The 20,521-nt window shown below is 43.5% G+C and overlaps 1 long non-coding RNA gene across 1 annotated transcript in view; it reads left to right on the plus strand.

The window, feature by feature from the left end:
- Positions 1-759: 759 nt before the first annotated feature.
- The window catches only part of LOC136991652 (uncharacterized), a 140,840-nt gene continuing 121,078 nt past the window's right edge, over positions 760-20,521 (plus strand). Inside the window, exon 1 of the long non-coding RNA XR_010883858.1 lies at positions 760-891. This is a non-coding gene — a long non-coding RNA (uncharacterized lncRNA). The remainder of the gene's footprint in view (positions 892-20,521) is intronic.

Below are 20,521 nucleotides of genomic sequence, written 5' to 3' on the forward strand. Positions count from 1 at the left end.
CTTGGGAAAATGGCAGAATCATTCAAATATAGCCAAAAAGCAAACAAACAGACACATTACACACCTCCCTTCTTCACCACAACTATTGAAAAACCGAAATACCTTAGGCTGGAACTATTCTCCTTTTAAAGTTTATGATTTGAGGACATTGAAATCTGTGGATCTTATTCTCTTTCCCAGAAGACATCTGCTTTGGCACTCCAAAGGGGCTGTAAAGTAGGCATAAATTACATTTACGTCACTTTTGACTTTTGACTGCCCAAAAAGAAGGTAGGGGAATTGGTATGTATGACCCAGGCATTATGAATTAATAAACATCATGTCCCAGCAAATAAGCCAGTCGCTTAATGCCTGTGGCACAGCTCTGAACCTGCAAACCCATGCAGTGAAGGAACGGTGGGGGAATAGAGAGGCCGGTACCTGTGAGAAACCATGAAGTAGCACAAAGAAGTTGTTCTTTTCGTCTTGGATACAAAATAGCTCAAAAACTCTGAATGGGAACCCGGAGCTTTGTACATGCTATTTTTAGCCCTCCTGCTGTTTTTTCCATAGGAGGACTGGGCCTGGTTTTGAGTGTCTTTGCTGTAAAAACTGAAGTCAGCCGCTTGGTTGTGGCTCAGATGTGGAGCCCTCTTCCTTCCCCTGTATTGAAGGAGAGCTGTGTCAGAGCTCTCTTTGGGGAACGACGTGCATATATCACTTTAACATTCAAAGAAAGGAAGAAAGTTTTCAGTGACTCAGTCATGCTTCTGATTAGATTACACTGAAGCTGTGTTTCTTGGAGACAGAGCTCCTTCACCTATATCTCAGAAGAGCTGGACAAAACTGTCTGCAGCAGTGGCTCATGGCCACCCTTCCCCTGCAGAGACCCAACGTTTGCTCTCAGACAGGGTGAGTCATACTTCAGCTGAATAAAATGCTGCACCCAAATTAACATTTCAGCTCTGCCTTGACCTGAGAGAAATTATGGTAGAAAAGGGGTCTGTGGGTTGTTTAAAGTATGTGCATTTATATTTGCAATATTTCTATATTAGTTTCTTTACCACAGTTTGGCTCTTAGCTGGTATGTAAAAGCTAAAAGACAAATTCAAAGAAATAATGCTGCTTGGTGCTTATGTGGTGCTTTACATTTGTAAAGGGCTTTGCAGACCTAAGGAGTAATTCATCTCTGCTGGCTTCCATGCATGCGTAAATCTCAAGTCACTTTGTACAACTCATGTACAATTTTATCCGCTAAATAAATGGGTCTCAATTGTGCCATTTAAGCAGGGCTTCCTAGAGGGGGGTGGAGGTGGCAAATGGAGCAGTTTGCTTTGAGGTTACAGAAGGACCAGGTTCATTTTGTTGCTCTGTATCCTAATACACAGAGGGGTCACAGTCTCCGCTTTTACTGCGGGCCCCAGGGGACTTTCATCTGTCCCTAAATTCACTACTGTAAAGGCTGGTTCAGAGTCACACTGAGCTACTAAATACTCTCCTAAGGAGGTAGAAGGCTTCTTGCAGCTTCTTATTCCCTGTGCGTACCCACAGCTTTACTACTTTCATGAGTTCAGAGCAAGCTGTTTCACCACTTCCTACACATCTTGTGTCACCACTGGGCAGTTAGAAATGGAGAACACCTGAAATCACTTGAGAAAAGGGCTGCAAAATTTTCCTGGCTTTCATCTGTGAAAGGAAAGGAAACCTTTTATCCCTTACCATTCATACAGGTTGCTTGCAAAAAGGCTGGGGAGAACCTGAACCTGGGAGACTTGTTTTATGGAAACTAAAAAAAAAAAAAAAAAAAAAAGGCCTAGTTTGAAATGTTTTTCAGTCTTAAGAAATGTGTTCCTTAATGTAATCAGGGATTCTCAGTGCAGTTAAGAGGAACACTGGACCGTATTCCCAGTATAAGGTAATGGAGCTATTCCAGTAGATAGCCAGCTAGTAAATTTTCCCTTTGTATTTCTAGCCAAGGTTTGATGGGCGATAAAGCTGTGTACTGAATACAGCAGATTGCAAAATGAGATCTTTGTTGTTGTTGTGATTTTCCTGTAGAAAATGGCACTGTTTCATTGAAAAATGAAAAGAAAAAGTAAAAATTGGTGAAAAACTGACAAAACCCAAGTACTTGCAGCTGAAAAGCTGGATTAAATTGTCCATTGGTGCTAAAACATTGAAGATTTTAGTCTTCTGATGCAATAAAAAATATGGGGACAGTTTGATGAAAAAATCACATTCTGCAAACATTTGCTGCTGGTTAATAAGAAATGGTTTTAATCTGAACATAGCCTGACTTTTCACGTAGTTTTAACACAAAGTGCCCCACTTGTTCTTCAGCACTTTTTTTTCCATGTGTTCTGATAAATTAATCAGCTGGTGTTCAGGTCAGTGACAACTACTCTAGAATGGGGTTATCAGGACATCTAGGGAAGTCTCCCATCACACATGGGGCTAAAAGTGATGGAAATGAACAGATTCAACATCAAAAGGCAATGGAAAAAAATAAATTAGGCAGTTTTGTTTATATAAATGGTTACACCCAGCATTTAAAAAAAAAAAAATCCTGCTCAGACCCAAAAATGAATTAAAAGTTAATTGGAAACAAACAAACAAACAAACTAGCATAAATAACTTCAGAGGTATTGAGGATTAAATCTAAGCCTGTCTGAAAAGGAAAGGTGGATAAACTGGCTTGGATGAAATAAAAACCCATGTGAACTTCTGTCTAAAATTCAAATTCAGCTGAACTCAAATCTTTTAAGGTTCAAAAAGATCCTTTTGCTTTAATTATCACATGTGCCGCCATTCCCTGGCTTAAGGTATGACTAAAAGCCATGAGAACGCTAGTCACGAAAGTTTTCAGCTTTGTTCTGTGTTAACGCAGCACTGGTGTCTTTCAGTGACGGCTTATTTGCGCACCCATGCCACGGGCCAGGCAAATTTCCCTGAAGAGAAAGATCTTCTCTGTGGTCTCGGAGAGCGCAGGCTCCCGATGTTACCCCTCCAGCGGGATTCAGCCCACAGCCGTCTCTGGAGAGACCATCTCTAGATGTAAAAGAGAGCAACCGCAAGCCTTTGGCAATGCAGAAACAGGAATTCGCTGTCAGGTGGGATGTGGAAGCGGTGTCCAGCTTGGGTGCTGCAGAATGTGTCTGCAGCCAGACACACACTTGAGTATGTTGAAGCTTGCCATGTATTTAAGCAGTTGTTGATTCACTGCAAATTGTAGACCAGATGTAGGCACCGCAGAGCTCGCCAGAACCAGGTGGAAATAATTTGCAGGCCGGAGAAAGCCCTGGCATCTCTGGCACTGCCCTGCTTAGAAAAAAAGATGAGCATTAAATGGGAATAAAATGAATATACCTCCACCATAAGTGTTAGGTTTAACTACCTGTGTCCAAATCGGGCTCCTTTTAGTGCTTCTTTTATAGGAATTGAATATTTTCAGTGAGCTGCTAGAGCATGAAAAAGTCTTCATTTGTGACTGCAGACAGGTACCTATTGAGCAGAAGGAACAGTTGCAGGAGGGTATGACATGTGTTTACCTGTGTTTACACGTGTTTTACCATCACCAAACAAAGCAAAATAGAATATTGGCTAGTGCATATCCGGTCAGTAGCCTTCCTTAAAAAATCAGATTGCACCTTGCAGATTGCCAAAGCAAATCTGTAAATATGGGGTCTTTGTGGCTGTTACTCTGTATTCATTAAAGAGAATCAGTTAGATTTTCGGCAGATATTAAAACCACTAAGTTAATTTACATCAGCTGAGGATCTGCCCCCACATAAGCTTTACGGAAGAGTGTGGATAAATTTAGGTGGAAGTGCAGGATATTAAGGATAGGGTAGAGCAAACCTTGGATGATTTGCTTTTTAAGATAAAAAAAGAAAAAGAAGAAGAACAGGAACAAATGATAACATTGGCAAGCCTTAAACCATCTCACGCAATCATTAATCAAGATTTATCATAGATTTTGTATGTTACAATAAAGTTATGTTTCCAACTGTGTATTTATACTTATAGATGATTTCCAAGAACAGCATTTTTAGAGGTGCAAAGACAAATGCACTGAAGCCAGAATAGTCTTAAAAACATCTCTGCTTATCAAAAGGTTTTGAGTATCGGGGCTCTGCCACAAGCTTTTCAATATGTTATAATTCTGGAAAAAAATTGAACCTTTCACTTTTTGCATAAAAGGCTCCATTCAGTTTACATTCCTGTTTGGTTACCTTATTGGTTCACTTTTTTCCTTGACCTATTTGCACATCACTGGAATATTCTCCTATTGCTAATGCTATACATCAGTTTTGCAAAAATGACTGCATTTGAGGCACTCAGTAAATCTTCCAAGCAGCTCAAAGGTCAAATAGAAAGAAAGCATCTGAAAAAGCTCTCCAGAAAAAGGAGAAGAACTCCAAACATGAGAGCCATAACATTTATTTCTGGCAACCCAAGCTGTTTTGTTACTTTCTGCAAGGTGTGTCAAAATAGACCATATGAGTATCTTTGAAATGAAGATGTAAATTACCATCCTGCTGCTTTCCCCCTGCCCTCCAGTCTTTTTTTGCTTTGTTCTTCTTTTTTCTTCTTCTTTTTATTTTTAATTTCCTTCCCCCCTCCTTCTCCTTTAACTCTCCCTGCCAAGGAGAAGGCTGCTAAAATTGCCAATCCATACTGTATATGCGGCTTTTCCTATTGCATTCCCCTTGCTTTTGCACAAAACCCTGGTCCGAAGCCCATCACAACTCAAGGGGATTCTTTCCATGCGCTTCCACGGGCTTGAGATCAAGTTGAGTAAGGAGGATTTTTTCCAGCGTGCATCTTTCAGATTTCTGCCCCACCTGTTTCCCACCAGACCCAGTCATGGATATTAAATGTAATTCATATCTAATTATGGGTATTTACACCTCGACCTCAAAGCTCTCCACTTCCACCTGCACCCTGGCTGCTGCGTGCTGCAGGAGCCGGGGCGGGCAGGCAGCCGGCTCGCTGCAGCGGTGACACAGGAGCAGCTGTGTTTGTTTGATCTCCTCGCTGCCAGGTCTCTGGGCTTGGGGCTGGAAGAGCCTACGGAAGCTGCTAATAGAGGCAGAACTAAAGAAACATACAGAGCAGTTCCAGTGTTACCAAATACACATCTACATTTTGAAAGAAAAGAGAGAGAGAGAACAAGGGGGAGAGAGCATGGAGAAAAAGCCCGAGGAGGCTCTGGTAACTATAGTGTAAATACAAACAGACCCGGTGTTGCTATGCATTCCCTTTGGTTTCCAAAATGTTGACAGAGCTCTGGCTGTAGGCTTTCACTTCTTCCGGAGGGAGGGGAAAGGGACTGCGAGAGGGCGAAGGTGTTTCTGCAAAGACTGAGGCCTTCTGCGTAAGGAAGGGAAAACCATGTGGGCCTCCCACTGTATCGGTTAAGATGGTTTGAAACACCAAACAAGTGCAAAATAAATATAAACAGTTTATGTGAGGGATGTCTAGTGGGTCTGGAATCAAGAGAGTCTTTTCAGGTGCAAGAAGCGGTGGCTTTTGGGATTGCTTTGAGCAACTCCAAGGGGCTAGAGGATGAAATATGGGAATGGTTAGCTTTGGCTCACATGGAGACAGCAGCTGGGCTTCATGTACAGTGGGAGAGAGGTTTAAGGACTCAGTACTAAATAATGGTTACAACTGCAGAGCATACTATGCAACTGTGGCTGTGACTTTCCATCTCTTCTTGTACCTGTAGGCACCTAAGGCTGCTCAAACCTGACTATAGTGAAAGCCGCAGATGGTGGATAGATAAAGGCCTTGGGATTTGAAGTCCATATTTCCAAACCTGACTCCCTTAAATTGGATTCCCAACTTCTGTATTTATAAACTTAACTTTTAAAAGTCTTCTATCCTGGCATCAAATTGTTGGAAGTGCTCTGCTGTCCATGCATTCAGGATGAGCACTAAGAGATAAAAGAATATAACAATGGATATACTGGGCCATGCCAAATGTCCAGTATCCTGTCTCCAGCAGGGGCTTTTAGTGAATGCTAAGAGATCAGGCAAGCAAATATTATTTTGTTTAAGTAGTCTTGAAACCCTTCAACTAATTTCAGCCGAGGTGATTTCCAAATCCTGATGTGGTCTGTATGCTTGGAAACTCCTAAAAGATCTGTGTACATGTGCTTGTCCAGCTTCCCCTTGGATTTGCCTTTGTAAAGCTTATTGCTGGTGATGCTTAATTTTGGTCAGCTACATTTGAAATATTTAGCCTGAGACTTGTTGTGCCTAACACACAGTGAAAGACAGCTCTCACCTCAAAGAGTTTACAACCAAAACAGATGAGGGAAATGAGAGGAAGCAAAGAGCAATTCTCTCCAATTTTTACACTGAAGCATCTGACACAAGGACAGAAGCTGGCCCCATATACCCTACCTAAGACTCTTTAAATGAGGTACCTAGTTTAGAAAATGAGTTTCCTTGGGTTTCCTCTATCATTGACGGAGAAAGAAAGGAAAGTCTAGAGTGTGAGTCTGATCATAGCTGGGCTATGCTGCCCTATGTACTCGAAAGAGTTGGGTACCTTCAAAGGGTGCCCAGGGCAACCTCTATGTGTCAGAGTTGAGTGCCTAAAATTGGATGAGGAATCTGGCTGTAAATGACACATCCAAGGTCAAACACGAAGTCCATGAATTTGCACAGCTCTGAATTGCAGCCCAATGCACTAATCGCATGATTACATGTCACACTGCTTGTTTTTCTTCTTTTGTAGAATCAGACTCGCCTGGCTGGAAAGGCCCTTGTTTGGTCTTTAGTCCAACCTCTTGCTCCAAGGAGGGTCACTCTGAATGCAGGGCAGGTAGCTCAGGGCTTTGTCTGGTTGGGTCTTGAAAACCTCTAAGGATGGAGATCCCACAGCTTCTGTGGGCAACCTGCTCCAATGCTTAAATATCCTCGCTGTGGAACATTTTTTTCCTTATATACAGTAAGAACCTCTTTTGTTTCAATTTATGCCCATTGTCTCTTGTCCTCCCACCATGCACCACTATGAACAGCCTGGCTCTGTCTACTCATTAACCTCCCTATAGGTACTAGGGGGCAGCAGAAGTGAGTTCTTCCAAAGTAATTTTGCAATGAAATCTTTCACCCGTCATTCACCACATGTTAGCAAAATGCAGCAGGATTTACTCGTAGAGTTGCTGTTATTGTCTATTCATTCAGTTTTCACCAAGGAGCTCAGATACCAGCAGATACCACATTTAAATGTTCCTAGCATGCTGGAGAAAAGAGCTGATAATTAAAAAGCAAAATAAATTTATGAAATCCATTTTTGGTTATGCAGAACTTTTTATGAGAGTATCTGCATTTATGTGAGTGTTTTGGATGATGTAGAAGCTTGGACTTTTTTCCTTTTGTTTCCAATTTTCAAAACCCTCAAAAATGTCATGAGAAATGCAGTGGAATAATGAGTATTTGCCTACATTTTGCAGGGGGAGGGAGGGGAGAAATATGTCTGTTTAGAGCATGCACAAAACCACCTGACTATAGGAACTGAGTATCTCATAGGGCTTTCGACAGAAGTGTCATTACCCCCATATTTTGCAGAAAGGGAAGTGAAGCATGAAGAACTCACTGCCTTGCAAAATTGGAGCATGTAAAATCCCTGCCCTATCCAATTTCCTGTCCATCCGGGCAGAATGATGCCCCTTATTTCCAGAAACGAGAGACACTTTCTGGGCCTCTCTTTTGGTGAATCACAGTGGAAAGAGGAAGGCAGGTGTCTCCCAGCCTTTGTCCAGCAGTGAATGAGGGGCTATAACAGAAAGTTAATTTGTTTGAAGGCCAGCTGCTGTTGCTATGTGCGCCAAAACTAACCAGATTTCTTAAAAAATTTTCAGTGAACTAGAGAACACATCCAAAGGTTCTTGTTGCTCTTCATAGAAGTAGATGGGATGAGGACTCAAAAATACTCTGTTTATCCTTTCATAAATCTCTGATCAGAGTATATAACAGTCTACCTCCTTGTGTGGAAGGGGAAAAAAGAGAAATATGATGAGTCAAAAGGTGCTGAAATCCAGCTGCAACCTTTGTGGCTGCTGCTGCTTTTTTCATTGCTCTTTCTATATCATGATTTCTACAGCTGTATGAAGCCCAACATTTTCCTGGTGTCTTTTTCTCTCTGTTGCTGAGGGGAGGAAGGGGAGCAACAACAAAAAACAAATGAGCAATGTGTTCCTTACAGAGATTACAGGTGCTGCTAGCTTGACCTGAGACAGACTCCGGCAAGCTCTGGGCATGAAAACCAGATCAAAGTAAAAATGCTGGGAAATACACACGTACGGCCTGTTTTTTTGGCAACCTCACACCACACCAAGTAGCACCTCTGTAGCTGACACTATCAACAAGGGCTGGAGACACATCCCACACAGACAAATAAGATCGGGAAGAGCAAACTGTTAATGTGAATGGTTTTTAATAGGACAGAAAAATCAGAGTAACAAGTTTTCAAGGGATTTTAAGTGATGACAGCGAGCTTTCCAGAATCAAAATTAGCTTGCTGCTCTTTTCTTCTTCTGTTTTTTTAATAGCTTTTTCTCATTGACTGATTAGGATCTCTGCAAAAGTAAAAAAGGGGCCCTGCAGCACGCTTGGTCCGAAGGGCTTGAATTAGGAGTTATCAAGAATCTCTCTGTAGCCAACCAGCGAATTTCACCAGCAGAACAAGAGAGCTTCTGTTAGCATGGAGAGCTGAACTCCTGCCTCTCTTTCCATGACAGGTGTGGGCTCAATACCTGTTTATCAAGAGTCTTACTTATATAAAAGTAAAAAGTTCAGGAAACTAAAAAATCTGAGTCACTGTCTGCTAAACTCCCAAATAAAATAGTTTTATTTTCCAACCAACCCAGTTTTCCTTATTTAAGCCCAAGGAAAAGAAAGAAAGAAAGAAAGAAAAAAGCTTACTTTGAACCCTGACCTTTGGAGGTGTATTCTCCCCGGGTGATTCATCTGTTTACCTTAGGACAATTAAATGTGAGTCAGTTTAAATAAACTTTAAAACCCAAGGAAAAATATGCTAAAAACAGACCTGACCCCACCCCTTCTCCTGGTAGGGACTAACTGAGGCAGAAGTATTAAAAATTGCGATGCAGATCACATTTTCAGGAAAAGTCCTAGGGAATCCAGAGCTAGACGGCAGGTCTTTCCCCATGCAGGAGCCAGAAGGTGGAGTTGCTCGGGAAGGGACCTTGGAAAGGCTCTGTCCCCACACCGAGCGCAGCAGCAACTGGCCTCCACTAATAAGCTAATGTAAGGGCCATCAGAGTAGTTAACCCCAATGCAATATAGTTAAATGCTTCGCCTTTAGGCTAACAGTGGCTTCAAGGAATTTCTGTTCAGTAATGTCCTGACAGCTTGAAATATTTGGCATTGATAACAGTGCTGCTAGCCGGGGAAATACAGCAAGCACCCAGAGGTTTGCAGCAGATAAAATGGAGATAAAATCACCAGAGAATTATTAACTGAGGCCAATGGGGAAGAACAAACCCCTCTTAAATAAGGCAGGGCTAATGTCAGGGTTTATGCCTTCCAAGAAATGTGGCAGCTGCAGGGTGTACCTCTTAAGAAGCCATTAATGGAAAGAATCAAAGCTGTTTTCACATGCTTCAAGCTCTATTGCCAATGCCGTTAACAGGCATGTGTCAGCTCCTGAGACTGGCTTAAAAGTGGTGGGATTAAACAAAAATAACCCTATCTTTGGGGACATTTTTCACCGACTTTTGTTTTCTGAACTGTTAAAGTACCCTTAAGTCACCTTAACTACACAGGCCAAAAACTTGCGTAAGAAAAAAGAGAGTGAGAGAAAAAGCAGCAGTATTCTGGAGGACCTGATCATGTGAGTCCAGCTGTTGGTCTTGAGGGAAAACCCCAACTGCTATGAAATTCATAGTACAATCTTGCAAGTCAGCAACACTGCTGAAAAGATAAGTGGCCTACCCTTCTCTCAACATGCACGTGGAGAAGCCCAAGCAATCCTTCGGTGTTGCTCTGACAGAGCGTGTCCTGCAGAGCCTCTGCACAGTGACCACCATGCTGCTGCTCCCCTCGGTGGGCTCAGGAGGTGGCACTGGGGAGAGGTGCAGTGCCAGCAGGGTTCAGGGAACAGAGACATCCGAAGAATGTTCTCACCTTGGTCAGAAATGCTCATTTTTTAGAAAGCGATCAGGCTGTTGTCTGCCAGGTGGTTATAAAACAATTCGAGGCTTTCCCCCTATCATTAACAAAGTGGTCTGTGATGATATGTCAGTTGACTTAGGGACTAGCTTTGCAGGAAGGACTGTTCAGTTCTAACATTGCTTCCAACATTGTGGCAAGTGTTGTGCTTTCCGTTGACCTCAGGGTGAATGGGCTCTTCCAGCTGTGGCCACCAGAAGCTGCTGTGGGAAACTTTGCTGAGGGGGTCTGAGGAACAGTTTTAGCAGGAGTCTACACAGGCCCCTGGTAGACTCCTGCTAAATGTTGGAAGCAATGTCAGCTCAGGAAGGGAATGGGGAAGAACAAACCCCTCTTAAATAAGGCAGGGCTAATGTCGGGGTTTATGCCTTCCAAGAAATGTGGCAGCTGATGTGTGCAACCAGTCTGCCTGGGCCATGTGTGTGAAGTGGAGAAGCAACAAGGACCCACCAGCATTGGCCAGGGCAGTTCCAAAATGCTTTTTCCTCACCTCCCCACCATAACTTTATGCTTGAGAGTTTGGAGGTGTGGAAAAATAAGAGAGGGAGGTGCTGGTAAAGAAACTACATGAAAAGTGGGGATGGCTCCTCCTTTCATCAGCACTCAGGGAAATGACTGTTAGTAACTCTAGGTGCTCCTTCCCCTGCCCGGGTGTGAGCAACCATTCACCATCTGTTTTGGCTCCTGTGTACAAGGAGCACAACCTTAGTCAACATTTTTAAATTGTCCCCTGGCTAAGGGTCTTCATCCTCCACTTGGAACGTTTCATTTCACAGAGAGCAAAGAGGCATTCCTCTCAGTGAGCAGGCATGCTCCCAAAGTCTTGGGAACAAGGAAATGCTGTAAATATAAACTTCACGGGGAGGAGGCTGTGCGAAGGCAAGTCTTGTTCCTAAACAAGGGACTATAGGTATAGCTCTATGACTGGGGCTTTGTGAATGCCAGTTCTCAGCACAAAGCTGGCAGGCTGTGTTTTGATCCTTTCTTGGGTGTGTGCATGAACTGCTGCTGGTTTCTTCTTAAAACAGGGCAGTTTCACATAATGCAACAAGCCACAAGACCTGGAGAGAGAGAAATGCAGGACCTCTGCTTGGTTCTTTACAGGCAAAGAATATTTTTTAGGTTATATTTTAGAGCGAAAGCAGGGCTGTCTCATGGCGACTTGTGGAAACTGGAAAAAAAAGTCTCGAGCAAATTTTGGTAGTGTTGCTAGAATATAACTGCCTGCAGGCTGGTGAAAAGAAAAAAATTTTGCGCATGATCTCCTCAGCAGGAGGCCTATGAATTTCTTACTTAAACTGAGCATCCCATCTAAGCCCTAGTAGAGTGTAAGTGCTGTGCTGGGCTTCTCCTGATGGGTACTTCTGCATGCAGCTGTGCAAGCTGGACTTTACAAACCTGACCTTTTGTGCAGATGACCCTGTCTTGCAAAACCCAGCTGATGCTGTGGAGTCGCCTTTTGGGCTTACAATAGGTTCAAGGGAAATCTCTCTCTGACTGTAGGTGCACCTGCCAAAATTGTGAGAAACTTATCTATTTCCATGGATCTAGTCTCACTTGGTCCAGAACTGAATGCTGTGTCATATTGTTATACCAAAACAAAATGTTCTGCGAACAAAGCCATTGTCATCCAAACTAACAGAAATGACATGGCAGTCTAAAGTGTAGATAACATGAAGTCATTCTTTATTTAATGCCTTTTTAGGGACAGTGAGCAAAATCATCTACATGTCCAGTAAAAATGGCTCACATAGAGAATACCCCTCATGAACTACACACAAGCCACCTGCAGACCGAGCAGCCTGCACGGACTATTGGGTCTTTGGGAACCAGAGCATTTTTTTTCCTTGTGTTGTTTGTCAGTTGCCTAGGAAAGTAGGACCCTCGTTTGTGCCTGAGGTTGTTAAATATTATAACTAGCCAACACACAAAGAATATGGAAATATTTTCAAATCACAGATAAATCTGAGAAAATCACAATCTGCTGGTGGAAGACTTGTGCATAGAGAAAGAATAGGAGTAGGTTTTTAAATAGAATTAGTAAGGAAGAAAAGTTTGTTCTGAACAGCCCCGCTAACGCTACCATCAGCATATGTAGATCTCGGCAATGACGCAAAGACGTACAGGGCACAGAGAGGAATCCACTTCTGGAGCTCTTTTGCAGGGATCTTGCCACAGTAATGCACGATGTTCAGGCTAAAGAATGTGGGTAAATGCAGTATAACGTTTATGTTCCTTCCCTCTCACCCCAGAATATGAAGGTGTGGGTTGTGATGGCATTTTGTATGTTCCAGTCACAATAACCTCACTGACTCTGTTCAAGGCTGCATATTCTTGCTTGTCGGTAGATGGCACTATTTCTATTGCCTGTGCAGGAACAGAGCCACATGTCTTTCACAGAGTTCCCTGTAAGGCTGAGATAAGGGGGAAAATGAGGCTCCCCCAGGGAACACATGTTCAAGGACCTGTAGTGAGGACTGCTGGAGTAACAAACCCAGAGGGACCAAGTGCAAATGGAAATCCCTCTTCCCGGAGAGCAGCGCTCTCGTTTCAGCTCAGTCCTGTAGCCAGCAGCCTGTGGGATGTGCGGGCGAGGTGCCTCCTTTGGACAAGCACCCATATTCCTGGGGTCCGTCCTCCTCTTTCTTCTCCTGGAGTCTGATCTTGCCTCCAGAGCTGTCAAGCGAGAGCTCCCATGGTTTCCATCTGGAGCAAAGCAGGACCTCAGGAGCTTAAGCAGAGGAATGAAGGCTCCCTTCAGGCGAGCAAAAGGTGCCAGCCCTGCTCTGTGCCCGTGCAGCCGCACCATGCTGGGCAGCCATGCTTTGACACAAAGGAAAGACCAGTAGCTACCAGGAAGCCTAGTGGTCCCAAGAGGATCCAGCTGGGTCAAGAGCAGGCTGTCTTTGCCCAGTGCCTGCCTACGGGAGGATCTCCTTGTGCTTACACTGAGGATTCCTTCCTAGCTATGCCAGCCCAAGAATGTGAACTGAGCCGGACTCTGCCCTGACTTGTGGCGTCATGCACACCCATGCTGCAGACATCAAAGTTACTGCACGGGTCATATATCAGGACAGTGTCAGAGTGCCAAGTGTCACCGGTGAAGCTATAAAATAAGATCCTTGCTCTACCCTTTTGTACAAATGAACTCAGAATTCATCCCTTAGCATTTTCTCCTCAGAGCCCCTTCATGCTATTCTAAAACTATATAATTTGCTGTCAGCAGCTCCTTGATTTGTTTAGCCTCCACAGCAGCATTACGTTTGAAAATTATTTCGGGCTCTTTGGTCATCATCACTAATACAACGTGGATCCCAGCTCTTCGCCTACAGGACTTTCAATTATGCAGACTGTACAGCTTGCTGCTTCTGAGCACACATCCCGATTTGCGTAGAGGAAAGGCGTAAGTGTGCACAAGTGGATAAAATAGAGCCCTGCATCCTGGATTACTTCCATACCCTGTGGATTTATGATGCATGTCTAGCAGAGTAACTCCCAGATGGGTCTATGGACTGCATTGTAACGTGTTCCCTTAGCATTCAGATTTACTGCTCTGCATTAAAATAGTCAGCTTCTTAATTGGAGAGAGCATCCTGGGATTAAAGCCCGAAAAAATTATTGGACTGTTATAAAACTCCTTTAAATAGTCCTACCCAGCCATTTCTTCGTTAGGTAATGACTAGCTAGAATGTTCCTGCCTTCGTTTTCAGACCTCATCATTAATGACCTCAAAACAGGTGAGACTGCAGCTTCATGAGATATGGGAGTTTTAGTGTAATCGCTTTGCACTCAGCAGCCATTAGGTCAACAGAACTTTACTAACACACTGTGTGTTTACACAGCTTCCAACAGTTCAAAAAGCCAAAGGAGGATCACAAGTCTATCTTCAAGCCAAAGGGGAAAAAGATTGACACAGGGTTGTAATCATCAGTGTCTGAAAAAAGCCTTCTCATCTGTTTTTAAACATGTTCAAACAAGATGTGACTCTTTGTACAACAGGGGCGCAGGGAAGGTGGGCAAATGCCATTCTTGTGGTTTAATTAAGGACCTCAATGAGGATCTAACAAATGTAATGCGAGTTGTGCCTAGTGGGCCTTGCATGTGTGTAAAGAGGAGAGGGAGGAAAGGAGGGGGGATACAGGGGAGGGTGGAAAGGGTGTGGGATGTGAAGGACGGTGTGTGGCAGCTGTTCACAGCAAATACTATTCTAGCTCATGGCTATGTGTTCCAACCCTGTTGGAAAATTACATCTAAATAACAGATCACGAAAGAGCAACCCTGACAAGGCCTGTAATTTAGTCCCAAGAGGAAATTCTTCATTCATCAACTGTACAAGAGACTAAATTAGTTCTCTGCTGGACGAGGCTTTGCTGGCAGTTTGCTCTGAGGGTCAGCCCTACCTTCAGAGCAGGTCCTGCTGAGGAGTGACTCCTGCCAGGGACAAACCCCGTTCCCAGCCCATCACGCTAAGAGGGACACCACTGTCTGAGCCCAGGGCAAGGGCCCCTTTTGCTCCTTTCTCATGTGCGTTTTTGGGATTGTGGAGAACGACTGCACTGTCTGAGGTTGTGGACGAGAGCCTTGCAGGGAGAGGGAGAGTGCTTTGCCCAAGCGCTAGGTGGAACGTCATCCAGAGGCAGCTCTCTCTTCCCATCTGAAGGTCCATGTGGTTGGATCCTTTGCTCAGTTTCGACAGACAAGGAAAGATGCTTGCCTGCTAGAGGAAGTTGTGCACTGGAAAGCACTTGGGCTTCTCACTGCACATGGCAGCATCAAGATCTCTGAGCTTTCTCGTGCTCTCTGGGTAGGTGGAGGGCACCCAAAGGACTTGCTGGCTGGAATAGCTGATACAAAGCAGACCTGCTTTACCTGTGGGGCTCTTTCCCTATGTGTATGGATATGCACACAGACATGGGTTTGTTTCTTTTTATTATTGCATTGATTTGAGCAGGTTTTTAAAAATGGTAACTCAGTAAATTTCCTGTTAATGCTCCCATTGCACACAAAAAGCAAGTTTCGTTAAGTTTAGCCTTTTCCTTAATGGCAACCACTATTTTTCAGGTGCAGTTAGCAGCTTTGACATTTTCAGAAGCTTGGTGTGTGGGTGTGGTAGGATAAATCGAACACATTCAGATCTATAACTGGGCAGTTAAAAATACATCAAGTGGCAACCCCTTCCTACTTAGTCTTTTCCTCTCTTTGTGCTTTGAATCTGGTTTTACCACTTTTGGTAATGCTAAGTAGTATCTTTCTCCAAGAGACATCCTATTTATATTGGGAAATCCTGCAGGCACCACAGAAAGTCAGGAAGTTTTCAAGATCAATCCCAAACTGTAAGCATAACGCATAAGGGCAGAGAACATAAGTGCAATAGGACTAGCTGTATCTACTCAGTTATCTGTGAAGCGCTATCCCTATGCCTTAAGTTCCCTATGTTTGAAGATATGCTGATGTTCCAATGAAAGACATGGGCTAGTTTGCATTCCCAAAAGTGTATTTTGTATATACAGTATTTTATTCATCATCATTTATAATGTTATATACTATCCAATATCTTCTTTTGGCCATTGATCAGTTCTGTGTGCTTTCAGGATAGTACAAAAAAAGCTTGTAGATAATCATGGATGATTTCTGCAAGGTTATGCTTTGTTTAGTCTGAAAATATGGGGGCTTCCATCCCCTTAAAAACAAGCTGGTCATAGATATGTCCTTCTGCTTATAGATATTGAATCCTGTTTTGATTATCTCTCAGCATTTGGTCACAATGATTTTCTGTAGCACTGCATCTTCCAGGTCAGTTACATATGAAGGTATTTCCTATTATTAGTTTTCATTTTTTTCTTTCTTTTTAGTTTCACTGAATGTTCTTTTACCTTTGTGTTAAGGGATGTAAAATATATATGATGCACTTCCCATCCCCTTCCACTCCTTACTGGGAATGCTTCTGCCACATTCCTGCTTTTTTTGTCCTTCTTGTAAATGAAACATCCCTGAACTTTTCAGACTCTCCCTGGCAACTTCTCAGCTGCTTATCATTTCATTTCTCCTTTTTGAACCCCACACCCTCTTCTGTCTCTCTTACTAGTGTTTCTTTTCCAGAGACCAGGGTATGTTGGCATATTTTCCCATTTGGTCTAAGCAGTAAATCAATATTTAAGGCCTTGCAGGATTTTTTCCTTTAGGAGGAGAAATGGATGACACAAGCCAGGTATACATCTTGACACAACCTATTTATTTGCAAAGAATGTTCATTACTTCTCGAGTCCCTGAACACAATAGGAACAAACAGTGGAAAGTCCTGTTGCTCGCAACATTCAGGTCTGTTATGCCAATCATTTCTAAGCCGCAGGGAACTCTGTTGCTCTGTAGGCTGTCATCTGTTGGTTTTCCTCCTTTTTCTGTCACACGCACACATAGCTCTTGCCAGGCAGTACTCTCACCCATTCAGTTGCAGTCAGGGTAGCCACCTCTGCCCAAAGATTTCTCTTCAAATCAGACCTCGGCATGGATGGTAGCTCCTATTGTCTCCAGCTACCTCACTACATAAATGACTTTCTCCTTTCACATAGCCTGAAAAAGAGACATCTGACACCCTCTGGCTTTGTGCAAAGCTGTTATTTTCTATAGACCGATGACCCAGTTGAAGGCATCCATTAAATCCTTTCACATTAAAGAAACCCCATTACTAGAATATGTTCAGTCTGGTTTTCTGTCCCATTCTTCATACTGCTTAATACTTTGTTTACTTATTTGGCTCTCTGTACTAGGTGCGGAGATTTTTCTTTGAGCTGTTTAATCTTAGTTCTCCCTGGCCACAGGCAATGACAGGTGATGTATACTCCAAATGCAAGTATGAGTAATTTTCTACTGTACTTTACAGTAGACGTTACCTATGTTTGTCATCAGTGAATTTTGTCTTCCCATTCACCTGCTTCTTCCAGGTTGTTCTAAATTCCCTATAGTCTTTACTGGTGTTAATGATACTAAGTCACTGGTTCCCATCTGCAAATTTTGCCATCTCAACATTGACCTATTTTCCAGAAAAGGTATGTCTGTACGAAAATATGCTAGCTTTGCCCAGAACTGCCATTTGTGGACAAGAGTCATTTATAGCACCGCCTTCTCTAAACTGAGGCTAGGCCCAGGACCCTTCTGAAGTGTAATGAGCTGTGTAACGGGACTGTCTCCCTGTTCAGATAGCAGAGGAAAGCTGTTTTGGTTAGTGCAGTCTGAGGGAATTCAAGTGAAGTCTTGAGAAGCGGGAGGTATGCAGCTCGGTCCCACCACCGAGTTGCCCTGTGGAGTCAGTGCAAAGCCCTGCCTCCGTTTCTCAGCCTCTTCCCATCTCTCCCCAGTCTCGCAGGGCTGTTGTGAGGCTTGGCCGTTGGAGTCACATAATCTGTCTTTTATACCAAGACTCTTCATTATGCCTACATGAAGAAGCCCTAAATGGAACAAGAGTGACTTACATAGAGCTATATGATAGCATTGCAGCACTGAGGTAAGTTATAAAGTCTGCTCAAAGCTTGACAGATGTAATGCTTGCTAAATGCAAAGCATTATTCTTACTAGCAAAGGAGATGGCAACAGCCCTCCTGTGTTCTCAGAATTACATTATTTTCGTATTGTCTCATACCTGGCAGATCTAATTGTGGTACCTTATGTTTCTTTCTTTTTTTCCAGAAGTATTGGTTGGACTTTGAAAAATGTAGTGGTTTCAGCTGAAGGTCAGGCAGCCCACAAAGCACTGAGAGAGGGCTCAAATTCATTTCTTCACCACATTTATTGCACTGAACTCACTTTCACTTTTGCATTAGCCATTCAGGATAGAATGAATATCCCTTTTCATAAAACAGCAATCAAGAGCACAATTTTCACTTCCCTCTTAGAATTACTCTATAGAGTAGTAGTGTGCAACAGCGTCTTCTGAGGATATTAAAGTGAAATCTTCAAGGCATATTTTACTTCTTCTTAGAGAGGGGGGCACTGAGTACTGGGATGTTGAGACTCGTGCTGAAGGTCACATACCTTCTTGTCAAGGGGCCGAGACCAGATCTCCTAAGTACTGACCTCTGCTCCAGCCATAAGAACACTCTTCCTTTTGAGACAGGAGTTGATGAAAGCTGATTTCACAAGTCCAGGTGAAATTGTTACCTGGTGGCTCCTTGAAATGTGAGTTATTCCTCCTGCTAGGGAAGGACTGAGGGTAAGACCTGGATTTTATCCTGTTCTTTTGGTATTAAAGTAAAAAGCCTGGGAATCTGTTTAAGTTGCATAAGCATACCCTTTATATGGCAAATGGCTTACATCTCAAATTGTTGTGCAGTCCGGACCGCAGATTGTCCTCAAACTGAGGCCTGAAAAGTAAGCACCACTTCTTAATGGACAGAGTGGCACCAATAACACTATTATTTAAAGTATGTTTCATCTGTGCATGTGTTGTCAGTGGCAGTAGAAGTAGAACCCAGGCATCCTGCCCTCCAAAGCCTTGATCTGAGTACTTCAGTGTTGCCTCAGAAACTCTGCACTGGCACATTATTTTGTGGTATGGCTTCATCTCAGGTTTTCCTCATTTGTGCAAAGAGTGACAACCTCCTGGAGTGCAACTTACTTTATAAAGGCTGAAAAGTGCCCAGCTGGTGTCGGCTCTGGGCCTGGGCCAAGAGGGAGTTCATGAACTGGTGAGCTCAAAACTGGCCCCAACGCTTGTAAAAATGCTGTGCAAAAACCTTAGCCATGATCTCCTAGTGGTTCAATCACATTTTACAGTTAGATGACTAGAACTTCTTTCCCTTTCTTCCTCTTCTTTGCATACCCTTTTTAGCTGACTGCTTAAAAAAGGTGTAAAGTTAAATCCCTGAGCTGGCATTTCTGGCTCTGAACTGAAAGGCCATCAGCTGGGAAAAGCGCGCAGCAGTTTAGGGTCCTGCATAGATCCCTTCATATTTGGCTATTCACGTCTGGAGGACTGGACTGTCTCGTAAGGATTTCTCCAAAGAGATGCAGGAGAATGGATGCTCCTGAGGAGCTTGAAGTCCCTGCACAGCAGGTGACAGTGGCACAGTCATATGTTGCTTAAAATGTGGTGGAATAGGCAATAGTGAAAGTCTGTGGAAACTTGGAGAAAGATTTTCTGTACGTGCATCTAGTCCTTTCTTTTGATATGCTCAAAACATGCAATACTTGCAAAGGATAAAAGGAGTGTCTGATTTCTCCTGTTTTGCCATCCCACTTCTGCCTGGTAGAGTGGGAACGATGGTAGTAATCATTCTGCGTCTCTCCCAAAATGAACGTTGGCTTCTCTGTTGCCTCCCAGCTTAGACTGAAAGCTTCTGTAGGCAGCACTTACCACACCTAAATCAGTGAGTGTTCACTTGAGCTTCTGGATGGTAAAACAGCACATAAATGACTTCCTGGAGGGGGCCTGAGTGGCTTTAGGGGGAATTGGGTGGGGTGGGACCAGAGAAACTCCAGCATTCTGCTGAAACGGGGTTCCCATTCTCACTTCCGAGCCCTTCTCCCTCCCCTTTTGCCACACCACTGCAAATATACAGAGTAAAAATAATAGCGATGACCGAGGTCGTGTCGAGAATAGAAACTCTTTACAAAGTGAGCTATAATGGTAAAATGCTCCTTGCCTGAACGCAGCTATACAAGGAAAGCTGTACTTTGGTGCCGCACACAGCGAAACCACCCTGCCACCCACCCTCAAGCACAACAGGCTTCAGACCGGTTAAAGTGCAGCAGCCGGAGCAGTCATCTGTGTCGGGGCCCGGGCAGCACCCCCGGCCGGCCCTGCTCTCCTGGGCCCGGCTAGGTGTGCTGCTGGGATTCGAAAGCGCAGCCGTGCCGGAGACAGCCACGCCACGACGCTCGCTTCCTCATCCAGTGAATGATCACTGTGGCAAACAAATCCCCTGGGCAGGCTGAAAAAAAAATCTCAAGTAACTCATTCATTTTTTTTCAAGAGTTGCTATGACACTAATGCTGCCTTTAACTGTCAGGAATAAAAGAGGTAACCATATCTGCTTGCGTATGAAAGACATAGACACCATGGTCTTATAATTGCAGGCGCTCACGTTTAGCATCATTATCTTCCTCCCATTTTGTCTTTTTTTCCATGAGAGCTTGCTTCACAGAGCCTTTCCACTTCCAAATTTGTAACATTTACAGATGTAGAGGACTTCAACAAGGCAGAAGTATGTGTCAGGATCTGCAGTCCAAATCGGCATGACAGCACTGAATGTATTGTGCTTTCCTATCCCTGTTTTCTGATTCCGTATGAAAAAAGAGTTTTATATATACCATGTACGTATATATAAAAAAAGCTAACAAA

Source organism: Apteryx mantelli, chromosome 3 (assembly GCF_036417845.1).
Source record: "Apteryx mantelli isolate bAptMan1 chromosome 3, bAptMan1.hap1, whole genome shotgun sequence".
NCBI lineage: Eukaryota > Metazoa > Chordata > Aves > Apterygiformes > Apterygidae > Apteryx > Apteryx mantelli.